General features: G+C 29.9%; 1 long non-coding RNA gene across 2 annotated transcripts; it reads left to right on the top strand.

Moving 5' to 3' along the window:
* The first annotated feature begins 2,310 nt into the window (after positions 1–2,310).
* On the top strand, positions 2,311–6,106 carry LOC143251220 (uncharacterized). Of its 2 annotated transcripts, none has more exons than XR_013028537.1 (3): positions 2,311–2,536; positions 3,064–3,392; positions 5,291–6,106. It is a non-coding gene; the product is annotated as an uncharacterized LOC143251220 (long non-coding RNA). The 2 variants fall into 2 exon arrangements; XR_013028538.1 differs by lacking the exon at positions 2,311–2,536 and adding an exon at positions 2,609–2,747.
* Positions 6,107–6,441: the final 335 nt, after the last annotated feature.

Raw genomic sequence — 6,441 nt, 5'->3', positions numbered from 1 at the left:
GAACACATGAGGACTGTCTAATGCAGCCATATATTTTGACTTTCATGAATATTTTGGTTTAGTTTTGTTTATTTCACCTTACTAGTTAAATCCGAGACGAAAGACATATATTTCTTACTAGTTTAAATCCTAACAATATTATTTAATGTTTGTAATATATTCTAGATTTGCAAAGTCATTGTTGAATTGATAGGGTCAAGTACTAAAGATCGCAGATAATGAAAATCTGCTTAGTCATAGTTAGAGACATATAAACATGGTGTGATATTGAATCTTCATTTATTTTGCTGAGTCACCATTTACTGGACAAATACTTTATAGTTAATATAAATCATTAAAAGGTAATGTTTAAACTATAAAATACTGAGTTATGATTATTGTTTATAAGATATTTTTTAACTTGGTTTGCAATTAAGGGAATAATAAATTTTTAGATTGTCATTCAATTCAGGATAACCTTAATTGTATAGGATAAACTTACTGTACTTTTACAGCACTTGAGGTGATTGGTAGCATGACATTAAATAAAAAGAAAATTCAGTATATATATATGATAGTGTTCGCTGAACTAAAAATGTCATAGTTTATCAAATTTGTGAAAGTACAGAATGTGACAACTCGATATTTACAACAATTTTGAACTATTTATTTTTATTCAGTGTTTTAAAACTGTTATTCTTTCACAAACTAATCATTAAACAAATTGGTTGTCAAACGTGGAATAATAATTTCCACAAATTAACATGATATTAAGAAAGCTTAAAACAGAAATAAGTGAAGGAAATAAAAAATATAATTTAAAATCTAAATATAAAATGTAAATAGATATAAACTTAATGTTTGGAAATAATAAAACTTTATGAAACGACTTGGATATTAATTTATACAACCTGTTAAAAAAAGGAGAACTACACATATATCTAGATATAGATATAAAACAATTATATTTTAGTAGTGTATTTTTAGAAGTAATATAATTCAATAAATGAAACAATCTAATTGTTATCTGCGCGTTAATGGATGGAATGGTTAAATACAATCTTTATCAGAAACATGTACTATACACAAAAATGTTTCTCGTTACGATAAGCTTCATAGCTAACGGCACTAAAACTTCGGTTTGGATACTTGTTATGGGTAAAACACAATAACGTCGTTGTGTAAATTTGTGTTATAACAACAAAACAAATGTTGATATTTATTACAAGGATAAATTTCTGACAGTTTATAAACATTTCAGTACGTTGTAGTCGAGTTTTATTATGTTTTATTTTAACCTTTGTAATCTTTATTTGTCATGCAGCCCAACTAATTTTTAAATTTGACGAAGTGTAATAAATCACCGTAAAAAACAAATATTTATGCCACGTTTTGAAGTGCTAATAATATAATGAATATCTTACCCACAGAAGAAAAGAAAGACAGTTAACAATGTCAAACAGATATAAAAGTCACTTTTAAAAGAGAAATAATGATAAAAATAAATTTTTTTTAACATTTATTTTAAATTTATTGTTTGTTTTGTGGTATCTTATTGGTTTAAAGAAAAACGTGTCATTGGATTTAAATTATTTTTGGCTTGGTTGTTAAAAACACAGTTATACAATAGACTTTCAGTTGTGTGTCCATAAGCGATTTAAGCTTCTAGTCTTTTGTGTAAATCACAGATAAGCAAATACAAAATAAAAACAACACGTTTTAAACATGTTGGTTACGTCTTCCTCTCTCATGCCCAATAGTGGCCCATCGGTTATTGTGTGTAGAATCACCCTACTTGAAATCTGGTTACGATACCAGTAGTGAACAGATCAGTGATTGCCCAATGTGTAGTTTTGTGCCTAATTAAAAAAAAAAGATGAATATCACCTTTCTCTTTCTCATGAAAATATGTGAACTAACTTGTTTTAATATGATCATATTTAATACAATCTTCATCAATACTTAATGATGTAGAGATAATTTAACACAAATATGATCATATTTAATACAATCTTCATCAATACTTAATGATGTAGAGAAAATTTAACACAAATATGATCATATTTAATACAATCTTTATCAATACTTAATGATGTAGAGATAATTTAACACTTCGACAAATTTTTGAATTTATTAAATCAGGAAAAATAGTGAAAAAAGATATACAAATAAAAACATACAAAACAATATGTGAATAAAAACACCATGATAAGTGATACAGTATGGTTCTAATCAAGATCGACGGGAACATATGCTTCGATACATACGATACGATATCAAGTTGTTGTGGTCGTTAACTGGCATGTATCACTCTAAACACGATTAGATAATGGCCGTGATGACTGATTGTCCTCTGGGAGATCATTCAAGAAGCTGCACACGAAACGCTGAATTATCTTGAAAGTTTCACACGGCACAAAGGTTTACAAGAATTGTCTCAATAAATAGAGGTAGTTGAGAAAGAGAAAGCTAATTGTTACTACTGTGACGCACGTAACAGTTTAAAGTAAACGGAGTTGTTAGTTGTGTAGAATTAACCAGAAGATGGAAAAGGCTGGTAAGTTATTTCTTCGTCCACAATCAAGTAACTACTCATGTAAGACAACGTTAAAATTTAGTGTTGAAGAGTAATAATACTAGTATGTTCCCTAAACACATATGTGAAATGTAACAACACTGATTGTAGTAAAATATAAATATAGAAGTTTTGTTCCTGTTTCAAAGAAAGTAAATCACTTGCGGTTTCACCATATATAGTTCATTTCAAGGTATGAAATTACTAACATTTTTTTGCTACGTATACGTAATTTTATGAAACTGACCACACGTATTTTACTTCAGCGAACAGAACTGAGTTGTTTTTTTCTGTTTATTTAAGTCGTATCTTTCACTTGTAACACGTACTTTTTAAAATGTCTATCTAGACAAGAAGAAGCAAGTTCTACTTTACCATTAAAGAACAGTGACAGCTTAAAAGTTATTGTACTAAGAGATAAGTAAGTTTTAAAAAAATTCTTGTTAAGATACATATCTTTATTATTATTGTATGAAAAGTGTAATCACGTTCATTTTATTTTCAAATAGGTGAAACAAACACCGACGACAGCTGTTGTACATGTGTCGTTACTTGTAGCTGTGAAAATGGAAAGATGAAATGCGTCTGTAACTGTAAGGATGACACATCTCAATGTTGTACAGAAGCTAAAGAGGGGAAAACAAATGTACAGTTACTGTCGTTTGTGAGTGCGGAGATACACGTTGTAGTCCAGACTGTAAGAAGGAGTCATGTCAGGATTGTGTAGAAACCAGAAAGAAGAACAGCTGTGTTTGTACCGTTACCTGTTGGTGTGAAAACGGAAAGATGAAATGTGTTTGTAACTGCAAGGGTAACACTTCTCAGTGTTGTGAAGAAGGTAAGAAGAGAAAGGATAAATGTACTGTTACTTGTCAGTGTTGAAAAAGGAAGGATTGATCCTATATTACTAAACTTTCAATGTTCGTGAATTGTTTGAGTGAGAAACACGTAAATTGATGGTACGGATTAATAAGCGATATTAATTTTATGATGACATAAGTAAATTAAATGTGTAACGTTAACGTAAATATTTTTCAAATATTTTGCTGTATGAGAGACGGCTAGTAGTTTATCTCACTGGATAGTGATGAAAGTATATTGGTTCTCTTTATAATTTGATAAATATAAATCTTTAAAAATATATATAATAATTAATGGTTTAACGATTATTTATATATTTTGCAAGATAAATCAAACATAATTAAAATATTAATGTTAACGTGTTAGTTACTTTAATATATACGTTGTAATTTAAAACGTAATCCTTCAGTACTATTGGATTTTTATTTTGTCAAATCTTTAAAAAAACAGGTGCTCGTGACTGAAAAATCGCTATAAGTAACTATAGAAAATGTTAAGAATATAATATTACGATATTGAATTATTAAAACAAAGATGATACGAAAATTTTTGATAGAGGTTTTATCAAATCAGCAATAACCTTATTTTGATAATATCAGAATATGGAGTTCAATCCTTACGACGGTAAGTTTTGGTATACTTGTATGCAGCTTTACGTCTAAACAAAAGTGATTATTTTAATCCCCGAACCACTGCGACAAAGCTCCCTCAAGCTTTTTATCACTTCCTACTGATCTTCTTGAGGGATTCGGTGCACTTCAGGATCTTCTTTATTTGTGGTCCAATGAAGACACAAGCTTTGACCTCAAACAGCTTAGGTAAGAAGTCTCGAAGGTACTTGGATGCTGCAGACTCCTCATCAAGAGCTGTGACAAATTGCTTCATAAGACCCATTTTTATGTACAATGGTAGCTAGTTCTGTAACAATTAAACTGATAACAATGGAGTTACATGTATTTTATAATGTGTTAAATAGTAGCTGTTATTAGAGCTGAATCAAGATATTTTACAACTTGTAGACCGTTATTTACATTATATGCAACGAAGATTATTAACACATTAGAGAATTTAGGGTTCGTCAAGAACACCAGGTTCTAATTCCTCTATGCGAAATAGATTCGTCATAGGCTGCACTCTGGGTGGGAAAGCACCATTTCTACTTCAAACTATCGATCGTATCTCACGACAAAACATAGCATCAGAAACTATTTACTTACTTATTACTATAGATTTCTATCTTGCTTTTGTTATTGTTCTAATGTAATTACTTTAGTTAGCAAAGTAACAAAAGTATATAACGTGATATAGTTCTGATGCTATAACTCACTTGAGAATTTGGTGCCGTCAATAATATTTTTAATATTCTACAAATAACAATGCTCAAGTAATAAAAATTAACTAGCGGTTGTTCCTGGACATATTTCTTCATTATTTACTTTGAAAATAAATTATGTCCACTGTCGGCATGACACCGTTTGTCAGGTAATAAAAACCAGCGTGACATTAAAATTAGGCCTACAAATAATCTTTAAAAGGTAATGATATTCAAAAATTAAAATTAATTTTAACTCAATTTTTACGTCAAGGGATAAATACGCATAACCATTTGTTAGTTAACCTCACATAGCCATCCATTAATTTTGAACACATTTTTCCTAATTATTTAAGGAATACTTTTATTTTGTACATTTAATCTTTAAAAGGTGTATTTTTGACAAGAAGAAGCAGCTTATGCGAATCAGGATTGGTGGCATCTGATAACACGAGTTTCAAAACTATTAAAAGACATGAGTAACAAATATATAAGTAATTTTTTTAAATTAAGCAGAGTTTTTTATTGTATGTAAAATGTAACTGAAGTTTATTTTCATATAGGTGAGTCAAAGAAAGACGACAGCTGTTGTACATGTGTCGTTACTTGTCGCTGTGAAAATGGAAAGATGAAATGCGTCTGTAACTGTAATGATGACACTTCTCAATGTTGTACAGAAGCTAAAGAGGGGAAAACAAATGTACAGTTACTGTTGTTTGTGAATGCGGAGATACACGTTGTAGTCCAGACTGTAAGAAGGAGTCATGCGAGGATTGTGTAGAAACCAGAAAGAAGAACAGTTGTGTTTGTACCGTTACCTGTTGCTGTGAAAACGGAAAGATGAAATGTGTTTGTAACTGCAAGTGTTGTAAAGACGGAAAGGATAAATGTACTGTCACTTGTGAGTGTTAAAGATAAAAGGACTGATCCCATACTACTGAAATTTTAATGATCTTGAATTATTTGACTGAAACTCGTAAATTGATGGCATGGATTAACAGCAAAAGGAAATTAATTTGATGATGATATACGTAACTTGAATGTATAACAATATATGTATTTTTCATATATATCACTGTATTCTCTGGAGACGGTTAGTACTATATCAAACTGATTATGAATTAATCTATATGGGTTCTCTTTTTTAATTTGATAAATGTCATTATATAAAGTTAAAATGTTTAATTGATGATCGATACATCAAACATAGTGATGTCAAAATGTTAATTGGTTTTATAATGTTTTTTTCAATTTTATCTTTGTACCATCAACAGACTGCCACAATCAGATATGTGAACGTGTAATCAATATAAGAAGCTATAGTGTATTTTAAGAATACCATTTGGTAAACTTCAATTAATAAAATAGATTACATGAAACTCTTGTACAAACATTTTTGGTCTGCAGTAGTCTTCATCTTATAACATCAGAATGTGGAGTTCTATTCTAACGTTACTAAGTTCTGATAGGCTAGCGTGTAGATTCGGGCCTTTGAAAAACACCACGGTTTCTTTGTATAACAATTCTTTTTGATCATCACAGAGTAATCTGAAATTAGGTGTAAAATATCTAAACTGTGAAGTTGATAATTGATAGTTATTTGTTATCGTTTGTCTTTTAATTTGTTTTGAATCTCGCGCAAATGTTCATCAGGGCTGTCTGCGTTAGCCATTTCTAATTTAACAGTCAAAACTAGATAGAAGGCAGCTAGTCA

This window comes from Tachypleus tridentatus, chromosome 5 (assembly GCF_004210375.1).
Source record: "Tachypleus tridentatus isolate NWPU-2018 chromosome 5, ASM421037v1, whole genome shotgun sequence".
Lineage (NCBI taxonomy): Eukaryota > Metazoa > Arthropoda > Merostomata > Xiphosura > Limulidae > Tachypleus > Tachypleus tridentatus.
This window is presented reverse-complemented; position numbering and strand designations above follow the sequence as displayed.